General features: G+C 45.2%; 1 protein-coding gene across 2 annotated transcripts in view; it reads right to left on the reverse strand.

The window, feature by feature from the left end:
* GSG1L2 (GSG1 like 2) overlaps positions 1-13,438 on the reverse strand; it is a 625,141-nt gene that overhangs the window by 604,734 nt on the left and 6,969 nt on the right. The gene's annotated exons all lie outside the window — the stretch shown is intronic.

The following is a 13,438-nucleotide window of genomic DNA, read 5'->3' on the forward strand; positions in this document are numbered from 1 at the left end:
CAATCGAACAATTCTGGATGCCCTGTGATAACCTCACGTCGGCTGTGACATTTAGGAGACTTCATTCCTGTTGAACTAGATATCGAGAATTGGTGGTCTTATGCGGTTGCTGGGAACAACATTAGGTTGACTTGTGCAATTGTGAACTTTTTAGACTCTCTACATCTAACTGAGAAATGATCTCAAGAGGAATTTATAAAATACTGCCAACTCAATGACAATGTTACATAACATCCCTTGTAGGACAGAAGCCCCTTCATGAACTGCAAATGCTTGATGGGTAACACGAAATATATGATGTCCTGCTGTAACCAAAGTTCGGCGACTTGCTAGTTTACTATCAGGTTCGCTGGGCTGAAGTTTCAATTAAAAAAAATAAAAAATGAAGAGGAAGTGACTGAGACTCACTAGTCTCTGCTAGCATACATGGCACGCGATTTTAAGCAGGGGTATATTGCAAACAGCAGTTAGCTATGTATGTTTGAGACGCACTCGTCTCTCCTAGCATACATGACAGGCAATTATGAGCTGGTGTACATGGCAAGTAACAGTCGACTATGTCAATTTGAGGCGAGCGCTAGCAGACACATAGGATGAAAATGCGTAGTTCAGTATAGAGCGAATATAGTGATTTAGAGCAAGAGGGGAACTCACGTGCAGCGAGGCAAGACTGCTGCAAGTGTGACTTGTAGGCTTGCTTGTCTACCAGGGTAGTGAGATAGGCTCGTCTACCAGGGTAGTGTTATAGGCTAGATGTGAGGTACAGCAAAGAAAAGGAGCAGCTAGGAACGAAGCAGACTGTGGATTCTTTAAGTATGGGGCTCATTCTGATCGTGCGTGCGCAATTAGCAGGGGCAGCTGAATTAGTTGGAGGTCAAGGTCAGCAAAGTGTATTATTGGGCAGCAGCGGTTCACGCGGGTTACTAGGCAAAAGTGCACTCGATACAGAGAGGACAGCGTGGTGTGGAATAGGAGGTACACGTAGCGTATTGTACCACCGGGCAGTGGGAGCAGCCCTGTAACAATATGTATAAACAATGCAGATACAAGCTGTATATGGCAGGGTAACAAGGCAATAGAGCAATAGAGGGGCCACAAGTGCAGAGCTCATGTTACACAACGCAGGTTGACTATTTGGACGGTAGCTCTGTGCTGATTATTCAGAAGATATGGGAGGTACACATTGTTGGATATAGACCTCATGGTTTGTCTGTTCAGAGGCACATGGCTCGGAGCAAGCGAGGCCGTAGATGAATCCCTTGGAACAGATGGGAAAAGCCAACATGGAATGCATCTTCACGGTTCTCTTCATCCTGGTCAGGGCAGACTTAGTTATCCACTCTGGCGAGTCCCACAGTGCGACCTCATTTAAGCCCATCAGTTGCCTCTTGACATGTGCTATCCATGGGATACTTTCCCCCCTTGCATACGCTCCCGCATGCAAACGAAAGGGGCCTAGAGATGCAGTTACCTACACACTGCATCTCTTGTAGCACAGTCCTCGTGGTAGTGATGGTCCGGGAATTGCTCACTGCATTATTCTCAAGGCTATTGAACCGACACTACACTGATAATCTTCTGAAAGCAGACGTACAGGTCATAATAAGGGACAATTCCATTAAGTGAGGCATTCTGAGGACCACCAATCCACTACAAAAGAGACACCCTAGCACTAAGGCCTATTCTCCAGTCTGACGGCCCACTAAAAGAAGGTTGGGACTTAGATGTTGAGCAAGGTCTTCAATTATGAGGCCCTCATGAACAGATGACCTGAAAAAAACAGATTAATTGAACTCTGGGCTGCAATTATTGAGTTAGTCAGAGATTCTGGGAATATGTCACAGTTGGCTGGTTCAGGATTAAGCAACAAGGGATGGGTTCTCACCATTATCTGCACACTGCACACTAGGCTGAGCCTGCTACCCCACCACATTTGCAGCACCGCAAATCTCTGGCGTGCTTTATTCCTCATAACATTTTACATTTGGGCACATGCATTCTCTGCCCTAACCAGCAACTTTTTTTAAATATGTGGTAGTCGCACCCAGGTATGGGCGCTCAGCCAATCAAATGGCTGAAAACACAGACGAGAGCACTCAGTGTACCGCCCGGGTTTATTCTGCCACCTGATGTCCTTCCCAGGATGACACCATTTATTTTTGGCACCTTCCCCTCCCTGCACCTCTCCCTGCTCCCCCACCTCATCCCCAAGCCGAAATGAGGACTCATACCCATAGACAGTCTACAAGTAACTCATTTGAGAAATGAAAGTTATCCTAGTGTGCAGCATCCCCTTGCCGTTCCCACCCGGACAGTTTATATTATATATCCCGGCTTTGCTATCAGTAATTGCTAAATGACTTGTGTTACATCCACTCCATCTTTTAAATTCAATTTAGAGAGAATGAGGGGTCCACCCTTTACAACCTTTCTTTCAACTTGTGTATCTCAGATGTTTTTGTACAGTGTGAATCCTTGATGAGATCCTTCTAAACGCTCTCTTTCCTTCCCCCTTCCTTATTTGTGATCTCCGAGTGGGAGAACGTGCCCCCAATGTGTTGTTTAACCCTTGAGGAGTTGGGAGTTTTCCCTGGGAGGGAATGTGGTGCAACCCACCTATGCTGGTATGTGCATAGGTGTGAGGGTGAAGGGGGGAGGTCCTTGTGAACGAGGGAGGCTCTGCCTGCTGTGCATGACTGCAGACAGAGTGATTGACAGGGCGTCGTCTGCGTGCATGCTCTGTGAGAGGGAGTTGGGTGAGATGGTGTACCTGCTGTGTTCTCTTCATATCTCCAATCTATTCGGATCCCTAACACGTATTATATATAAGACGAGGAATAAAGCAACCTGGAATAAGCACCCGAGGCTTATATCTACATAAACTCTCACAATTTCACTGACTGACGCAAGGCTCTGGAGTGGCTTGCTCAGAGCACACAGTGTCACACTTTATGTCACCCACAACTCGGAACATTAGAAAGGGTGTGATGTTTACGAACACACAGATTATTGAAGAGTGAGGTATGGTGTTTTATGTTAGCTCGGCATGCCATCCTAATCCTGCATCACACACGCACTCCCTAGAAGAGACCATACAAACACCCTAGAAGAGACCATACAAACAGCGCGTGCCCCATTCCACAGAGAGTTCACTTACTTCAGGTATGTTTGTAAGCCCTGAATACCACTGGCAGCCGACCTAAGCACGGTATCACTACATATTATCCCCACCAAAAATATTGCCTCGTATATGGTGATCTGGAACGGCCAGAGGTGATGTTTTTTGGGGGTATAATTTGGGTTTTTTTGGGAGCAGGGGTTGCGGGGGTGTCCCCCGCTCCTTTAAAAATAGTGCAGGGGTTGCAGGGATGGTCCCCGCAGGTTCCATGCCTTAATATTGCTGCAAAAATATGGCAATATTTTAGTATGACAATTTTTTTGCGGGGATATTAACACATGGAACCCTAAGTGCTTTGCTCTGAGTGTAGGGAGTACATGGGGAATAGTAGGCACATGTGTGAATTAAAATATAATGTACACAGTGGTATGGCTGTCAAACAGTTTAATGAGCCCCGGCTGGAGCCAAAACTGTGGGAAGCCCCCTTACTATGGTTTACACTGCCCCAGCAGCGCCATCAACAGGAGACAGGGGTATTCCCCTCTGCATATATGTATGCTGAACCCCGAATTTGGTTTATTGTTATGAATGCAAATACACAAAACAACAATGATGTGTTTGTCAATACAAGAAACGTTTTTAAATAATTAGTCGAAACTCTTCAGATTAACTTGGATAAAAAGGAAGAGGATTAATGGAGTACAATGGGAACATTTTGAAGTCAAGCCAACACCTTGCCACAGCCCAAATGGAGGCTTGCCACCCCTGCCAACGGAGTGCTACGGGAACCAGGTACAAACACGCAGCACTGCGTAATGCTGCAAGAACCAAAACAGTGACACCAGCAAGTCCTCGTGTAATGTGCATGCATGCAAGGTGCATAGACAGATATACATTGCTGCATGCAACTATTGCCAATATGGGGGCAACCGTTTATTTTGCTCTGTGTTCCCCTCCAAAATTACGTTTCTGCTGCGCCGACCTTATGGTATCACTTAGTCTCCAGTTTGTAAACCCAGAGAATAGATCCGTTGAATGAAATATGCAAGGTCCCTCAGCAGGTTAATGCACTGCTGCAGAGATTGGCATGCATGAGTATGTTGGACGAGCCTGCAACACATGCAATCCTTCTCATGATGATTATATGGGTAACCCTGAGACAGAGCTGCTCGTGAGATTATGCCCCAACAATCGTGTGTGCTCTATGACAGGCAGCAAGAGGCTCCCAGCTGGTTTGCATGGAACAAGAGAAGGGCGAAACATGTGTGGCAAGTGGCAAACATCCGGCATGACCAAGACAAGTGTGCCCCTCCACATTACCCATTCACATGCTGTGTAACGGGGGAGGCCCCGTGGCTACCGACCTTCGGCAAAGGGGGATCGAGTAAAATAAAGCCTGCTAGTGGCCTACACATACTCAAACTGTCAAGTGCATCATTGTAGTTTCCCTTGCTATTTTACCCCAATGTTATTTGATCCTTGGGTCCCCACTGTTGCTTGTTCTAGGAAGTTTTCTGACACTGTTTTGCTCGACTGTCATGGTCAGGGGATATTTGCACCCACTGCAGTGTACTCTGGGAATCTCCTCACAGTAACTCTGCACCGAGATGCACCACTACTATGCACCACTACTTTGGCGCTTTGAAACACTGCCTTGCTGTTTAAGCGCCTTGTAAATGCCCAATAAAATAAATAAAATATATGCATGGAGATACCGCAAATGGCCATTGCTGACTCTACTGCCTGCTCTTCTCACGAACATGCTGGCATTTTACTTTCCAGATGACATGCACACCAGCCAATCAGCCTACATATCAGAATTAAACACTGCTCCCACAGAATTAATAGTGTCACCACTTCACCTCTCCCATCAACTTGAGTAACACAATCCCGACTAACGCGCCCGCTCACTGTGGTCATACGAGTGGACCCTTTCGATACAGCTACCTCAAGTACTCCTGACACAGACCACTGAGACACGCACCTACAGACAGTACCCTGGCGCTTCTGACCTCCACTCACCAACATAACAGCAAAGCCATCTTCCATGTTCCCTCTACCACGACTAATCAAACCCAACTCCTTCTGCCTTTCCTTATATGGACGTGAAATCATGGTGCAGAGTGGTTTAAACCCTAATAATAACAATTCAGCATTTATATAGCACTATGAACCCTCAGGTATCTAAATAATGCTTATTACTACCCACAGTGTGTGGTGCTCATTTATCGACCTCGGAAGGATGAAAGGCTGAGTTTGGCCCTGCCGGGATTCGAACCTGCATCAGCAGGCTCTACACAGATGTCAAAGCGAGTGCTCTACTTGCTGTGCTATCGGACCTGCTAAAATAACATAACATTGTTAATTTCACTTTTCTACTGGGAGAGAAATGTGGCTTACACGCGATGATGCTGTGATACATGAGAATATTGGGGAAATGTGGCTTGCACGCGATGTTTGTTGCTGTGATACATGAGAATATAGGGGCAATGTGGCTTGCACGCGATGATGGTGTGAGACAGGAGAATAGAGGGGTAATGTGTCTTGCACGCGATGATGCTGTGAGACATGAGGATAGAGGGGAATTGTGGCTTGCACGCGATGATGCTGTGAGACATGAGAATACAGGGGAAATGTGGCTTGCACGCGATGATGCTGCGAGACATGAGAATACAGGGGAAATGTGGCTTGCACGCGATGATGCTGCGAGACATGAGAATACAGGGGAAATGTGGCTTGCACGCGACGATGCTGCGAGACATGAGAATACAGGGGAAATGTGGCTTGCACGCGACGATGCTGCGAGACATGAGAATACAGGGGAAATGTGGCTTGCACGCGACGATGCTGCGAGACATGAGAATACAGGGGAAATGTGGCTTGCACGCGACGATGCTGCGAGACATGAGAATATAGGGGACATGTGGCTTAGTGTGTAATTTGTAAATGATCCACTTTAATTTTATATAGAGAGTTTTGCTGTAGTCATTTAACCCATGTATGAGTGTGGTGCTTGGTGCAGTGCCCACTTAACAGAATCTTCCTGATCCGAGTGCTGGCAGTCAAACAAAAATAGGACCCATTTGCCCAGAATCACATGGATTGGCCAAGTGGGGAGACTTGAGTTATGTTGTTATTATTTATCAAGCACGACATTCGCCCTTAGGAATCTTGGCGCTCCTCAACAGGGGGTGGACACATTAAACAAAAAAGTCACGTGTTTAGAGCATGGCGGAAGGGGAGAGGGTTGACCATGGCCAAAAGAGGGCGATGCAGAGAATTCCATAGTCCAGTGGCTACCACTTAAAAGGAGTGGCCTCCAATCTGACTGTACTTATTCTTGGGAAGAGACACCAAACAGGCATCTACGGACCGCAGAGCTTGTCCAGGGACATAAGGCAAAAATCTGGCTTGTAAATATTCATCTCCCTGACGATAAAAGGCCCTATGTACCAGACAGAGGGATTTAAATGTAATACGTTGGACTACTGGGAGCGATGGAGTTTCCGTAAGACTGAAGAAATATGAGTGCAGTGGGGTGTGGAGGTGGGCAGTCGTGCTGTGGAATTTTGAAGAACCTGTAAGAGTTGTATGAGGTATCCCGGTTGGGCTCGGAATAGAGAGTGACAATAGTCAATAGAAGAAGTTACTAGACCAGAGTCCAGAGAGGCATGGAGCTGCGCCAGAATGAAAGGGAGAACTCGACAAAGGAGTTTGAGCTGAAAATAACCCTGCTGACACAACCCGCCAACCTGTGCCTCTATAGAAAGAGTGATGGAATGTTTCACCCCAAGATCTTTAACAATGGAGACAGGGGGAGGGGAAAGGACCCAGAGAAGGTGGCCAGACATGAGGGGTCCATAAAGAAGATTCAGAAGGGGGGCGTGACCACCAGCACCTCGGTCTTCTCGCCATTCAACTTGAGCCAGTTGTTGCACACCCATTCCCCCACAAGCTCTAAGCAGACAAAAAGCCTGGCCACTGACTCAGGCATAGAAAGGTCAAGGCAGACCAGAGTGGGGGCCTAGCATTTCTGGTCGCACAGTTTGCACTTTTGTAGGCTGCATTTCCCCATTAGAATTGTAGTTTTGTACCATCATGTAATGCCTTCATAGTAGTCTGACAAGTGTTATCCAGCGCTTTGTTCATGGGTGCCAACTTGTAGATTTTCTCTTTTCTGGTTGAGAGATCTCAAACCTTGAACTAACAGCATTGGAAAAGCTGGTCTGCCCCAAACAAATTAGCAGTAGCATAAATGTCAGAGGGCAGGGGTAATATGTGCCTTGGTATCAAATGCGTTACTATATTAGATTTTCCACATGATGTCCATGATTCTCTATCCTGCTAGTCCGAATAGCTCAATACTGTTCATGAATGGAAAATACGGAATAACACACTGAAACCTGCTACAGATGTACACTGATGGTATGAACAATATGCATAATAATGCTCCCAAATTGCCTTGCATAAGAGTTCAGATATTGCACAGATAAACTTACACCATTCTTTATTTATTTACAGTTTCTGTAGTACCATGTTATTTCAGTAAATGCAGAACTACTAGTAACGCGTTGCCCCAGAGCTATCCATCCTACCTCCGCTTTGTAGTGGTGGACCGAGGGGGGAAAGAGTGGTGCTATCAATATGGTGAGTACCCCTGTGTAATTGTAATATCCGTTATTTCCAGCACCACTATGCCGAACATTTTTTTATTAATTGAGCACTATGTAAACACAAAACAGACTTTTTCCATTTCTTTTGCAACTGCACTCTTGCCTCCTTATGGCAATTTCAGAAAAGCATTATATTGTTTTGGCTGGTATCATTACCCATACACCTTGTTCCTTGTCAGTGCTAACCACCATGCCTTGCTCTGCTTTTATGCATTTCCGTTCTTTAAATTAGATCTAAAATGAGGACTAAGAGACTCTCTCAAATCGCAGTCATCACTATATAAATTCACAGTACAATACAAAGTGATTCCAGAGTTTTGTATCCCAGCTATATGCCTGTTTATCTTGGTTTCCAATGAATAACACTGTTGGCACGGTCAATAGATTTGCCCAACATGCCATGTTGCGAAACTGGACAACTAGGTCATATGATCAATTAGGACTGCAGACCTTAAACCTGGGACCCCTGTTTCCCTGACCCAAATTGACAGTTGTTGCAAGTATTTGTTTGTGAACAGTTGTTATTTTGTTTGCTGTTGTCGATCTGAATTTCTCTGAGTGTCTATGAGGAACAGCTTGCTTCAGGAATGGGTAGCAGTGGGATGTCCTGTTAAACAACTGTTCGGTGCTCAATTCTCCTTCAGGTGATCCATTGGGAACGTGGGAAGGGCACAGGCAGAGGTAGGGGACTGATGACCTCATCAGACCCAGACAAACCTCCTGTGTCACCCGGAAAATTAGTGAAACAATCTTGGATAGTGTCCCAGGAGGAAACCTTCACACCGTCCGGCACTGACACCTGCTTGCACGACTGGTGCTTTGTCTTCTGCCACTGCCAGGCATAACTCACCGGAGAGAGGATAGAAAGAACTGCTGGCTGGGCCACATGGAGCGATACTGTAGAAATCACCAAATACAATGTTACCTGAGGAGAAGTGACCACATTTATTTAATCGAAATTGGTAGGTAATGTGGTATATGTATAGTTCATTGGGTGCAGGGTAAAGGTATAGGTTAGGCTAGGGAAGGGTAAGGGGGCAATCAAGGGGTCTCCCCCCACATTATAAAAATGGAAGTAGAAAAAGTAAAAAGTTAATTTCGTTTTTCGGTGAAATTGATTCGGTCACTTCTCTATTAGGTAAAATAATTTCAAATACATCATGGACATCCTCTTGGAGTGCAGCCACTGTCATTCTATGCACAGATCTGTATTTGGAGTTGCCAACTGGAGAGTGGAAACTCGGATCCTGACGGATCCAGTGACACTGGGCAGAGGTCTCTTTAGTTTTGGCGGACAGAGATTTTCCCCGCCCTCCCCTTCATGGCAACACTGCTAGTGGGTCTTTCTTGTATTTGCATGGATGTTTGAAAGTAAAGCTATGACAAGCAGTGTCCTCCATGAAAGTTTCTTGGTATGGACCGGTCTAGGTCTGTGGGGATGGATTATTTCATTGTATCTAAAAACTACAAGGAGGAAGGACAGGGCTGCAGCAGCGAGACACTGGGACATAAAAGGGACAGCACAAAGCAGGATCCTAATTGCATTAAGGGGGACTTTCGAACCCACAGCTTACTTCACTCATGTTGTTTAATGTTTAGTGTCTGACAAGTTGAAATGTTATTGCAGCAAGGAAGAGGTAATAGTGAAGTCCATCCGGTCAGTAAGATAGCTCAGCTGGTTGTGCCTTCACTGCTGTGATCTGTGTGTGATCTGCAGGTCGCAGGTTCAAATCCCCTTAAGGCCAACTCAGCCTTTCATCCTTCCGAGATTGATGAATGATATCACTAATTTCGGTTGGGTCATATTGAATGTATACATGTTCGATGTAAAGTGCTTAAACGCAAGCGCTATAAATAACACATCTGGGGCCTGATTTACAAAAGCCTTTTTTCAATGGCGCAATTCCATTAAAAAATGCTTTGTAAATCAGGCCTTTGGTCATATGGTAAAGACATTACATTTATGCTAGAAGTTGGGAGTTTACACATGATTAAAGAATAGAGTGTCCTTTTGAAGCTTAGATAAATTGTTAATCAGACGAGAGATATATCCTTAATTTCATCGATCATAGCAGGGTCTCAAATATGTCTATGCCCCGGGCTCCAAAAAGGCTTTGTTATGCAGACCAAAAAGTGTTCATGTTTTCTTGGGTGCCTTCAAGCACGCAAATGCATATCATGGGTGTGAGGTTCACCACATGTGCACATTGCTGTTCATGCACATGCACACACTGACTGACTGTTGGCCGAAGGCACAAGAAAAACATGCCCCACCTTGCTCCATACAACAACAAAAAAACAGAACACTAATGCATGTATTTCCAGGCAGGCGCACATGAATAGCTCACACCAGGATTAAAATGTAGGTCTCTTGGATCCTAAATTAGAGCACAGCCACTTCCCATAAAATCAAAGAAAAGGTTGTGCCCCCAAACTCTCCTGGTTATTCGCAGTCCTCGTTGATAATTTCTGTGAGCTGCGCGATGTGCTGATTGTTCTCATCGGTGGTCGAAGGGAGCGGGAACGGTAGGGACTGGTGTTCCACTACATTCTGCCCACAAATCCCCACTCGTCAGACAGGGATTTGAGGCCGCACGCAAATCCCCGTTTAACACGCAAATAATTCCATGAATCAGGGCCTTATTTTTTTACTGTGAACAGATCCACTACTTTTTGCAACCACTTTCACCATTCTGCAACTGTTCTTGTTGGAATTAAATCACACTTCTTCACTTTATCAACGGATCAGTTACGGCTAAACTGACATCTACTTCAACCCAATTATCTATCAACCAGCATGACTTCAACCAATGAAAATGTGTTGCACGTTGCTCCTTTCCTTCCTACTCTGTCTCCCATCAGAATCACAGTTACACTACTTGTTTGGTTCACTTCTATCACTGGTTCTCACACCTTTCCAGACACCACAAGGCTGTGCTACCTGTGGTGGGCTGACAGCGAGCCTTCTTCAATTAACAATTGCACTAGATGACATCTTCCTCATGTATCTTCTCGTTCTCGGGTCTTGCCAAGAAACACCAATCTTGTTCAATGTTTGACCAAAGAGGGTCTCTCTCCAACATTGCTTTACTTATTTCACCATGCAACAAAACCGACTACACATAGACTCGCACAACAGCACATGACAACTACCAACCGAAAATGCACACCTACGCTCAGCGAACGTTAACCAAACTGAAGCTGCCAAAAGCACATGACAGCTCTCTTGCGCTTTTTTTCCACTCAGTCCGACTAACTTACCTTATCCTCTTGCTTTCAGAGCTGCCAGAGCGCCATGCGAACACTAGGGTGGTGATAGTGTGCGGTATAAATATCCTTTAACATAACATAACATGCAGGGGGCATTTGCCTGCAAAGCTCTCTGCCGACGTTTTGAATCCACTCTGACAATCCTCAGCACAGGGAGAGCACTACGGGGGTATCTGGCACAGTATAGGTGCCTCATACATTATGCTGTATTACATAATAAGCAGTGTTTCATTTGTGAAAAACTTAAGTGCCAGGGCTAAAATACTTTATAACTCGCTAATGACACGGTAGGATGGGCAGTTCCCTACCCTATGTTGCCACCACACGTCTGCTCCCCATGATGTCAACATATATGGGGTTAAAGCTGAAGCTGCATCTGCCTTATTGTAGTTGAGAGATGTACTCACTACGGCAGATGCGTGACTTATTTACACATGCCAATCAACATGCACATAAAATAACATACTCACCCTGTCTTGACATGAACAACATGTTTAAGTGTGGCTTTAAAGACAAACAACATTTACATGTTGCTATGATTCTATTGGGGTTTATTATGTGATTGGCAGACAGAGAATAGGTCAGGTGACTGTCACACTAGGTGGGAATTAGAATTCGGACACTCTGACCCGCAACGGTCATAAAAGAAATGCGTTAGGAGCCCAGACTCATATGTATTAGGATACGTGATGACTTTACAATATGGACACATGGACCACATCAAAGTGTGATGGTTATCAATATACACGTTATGTATTAGTGTTCTGTTCCGGTTTTCTGCTTACATTGCAAGAAGAACTTTATTTGAATATGTCCATCTGCTCCAGGACATGTTTCACATGTTTTGTATAATCTAGTATATCCCCCTTCTAGCTTTTTTGAGCCACGCCAATAAGTATGTGAGCGTCCACAAGAGCTGCAGACCCTCTGCAGCTTCCTTTAACCTTCATGTATGCTGTTGTGTGTGTTTTTTTGTTGCTATGTTTCGAAAGATGTTGAGAGAAAACTATTACTCTCAAATCTTAGAAATGAAAAAAACATTGAATAAAGAAAATTAAAGAGAAGGGCAAATAATAAAACCACCTCTTTACAAAAAGTCTAAATGAATATGGTACTTTTTGTTGCTGAGTAACTGAGAACCTTATAGACATTCATTGTGAAGCGTGTCCAGCAAATGAACACACACCCTGTGCCTAGTTGTTTTTTAGGTCTCCCCGTGTTACGTAGCTTGCAGACACCAGGCTGCAGCTCCCACCATCTTATTGTAGCTGAGGGATGTACTCACTACGGCAGATGCGTGATTTACACATGTCAATCAACATACACATAAAATAGCATATTTGTCTTGACATGAGACACATGTTTAAGTGTGTCTTTAAATACAATCATCATTTACATTTTGCTCTGATTATTTCCAATAACACAGTTGCCAAAAGACAACATCATAATCAAACTGTGTCTGAGACAGTAAGTGCCGGGACTCGGAAATAAGTGCCAGGCTCTGGCAAACACCCCGACAAATTAAGCACTGATACCAAGTGCCTTCTAAGCAGTGACGGAAGCTTCCCCCTGAGCACCATCCCCTCCAGCACCCATCTGGCCTTATCAGTCTATATAAAGGGTATCTATCACCTGTGGATATCTCCGCAGCTCGATTATGATAGGAAAGGTTGTTTTTGAACACTTTAGAATGGGCAAAGAATGAGGGTAAAATGCCCATGTCCGAAGAAGGGTGTTGAGGAGAACATTACAGACGAACAGCGTGAAAGGATGGGGGAAGGGAGAAATGAGGTGCGAGGGGGGAAGTCCGTGGAGGAATAGTGGGACTTTGGGCGGATCAAGCAAAACAAGCCAGGGTAGGAGGATGAAGAATGGCGTGGGGGCAACCAGTTAATAGGCATGCAATTGCAGACTGCATGCACAGGCATCTCAAACATCTTTTCCCTTGCACAGACACAACCTGTCAACATTACTTCTAGTGAAATGACTGGAGGGCGTCTGCTTCCCTGACTGACATTAAAAAATCAATAACAATTTTTCAGCTGTCTTGACAATAAGATCAGTGATGTTTTTGAATGAAGTCTAACCTCCCTGCGTCACACTCGTGCCTAACACATTCACATTCACTTCTTGGCGGAATGTGCCAATGCCCAACGCACGACATTAAAAAGAGAATATTTAAGTCAAGGTGGGGCAGCAGCAGGGGTGCCGAATACGGGGGGCTCCGGGGCCCGACCCCCCCCGGCAAAATCAAGTCGGGGCTGAGCCCCCCCACCCCCTGGCCAGAGAGAAGTGAATGCAGCATCGATGGCCCTTTCCATCGATACTGCAACACTTCTCTCCGACCGGGTATAATCGCGAAAATGTGAGATTAAGC

Source organism: Ambystoma mexicanum, chromosome 3q (genome assembly GCF_040938575.1).
Source record: "Ambystoma mexicanum isolate Mex_15411 chromosome 3q, UKY_AmexF1_1, whole genome shotgun sequence".
Classification (NCBI taxonomy): domain Eukaryota; kingdom Metazoa; phylum Chordata; class Amphibia; order Caudata; family Ambystomatidae; genus Ambystoma; species Ambystoma mexicanum.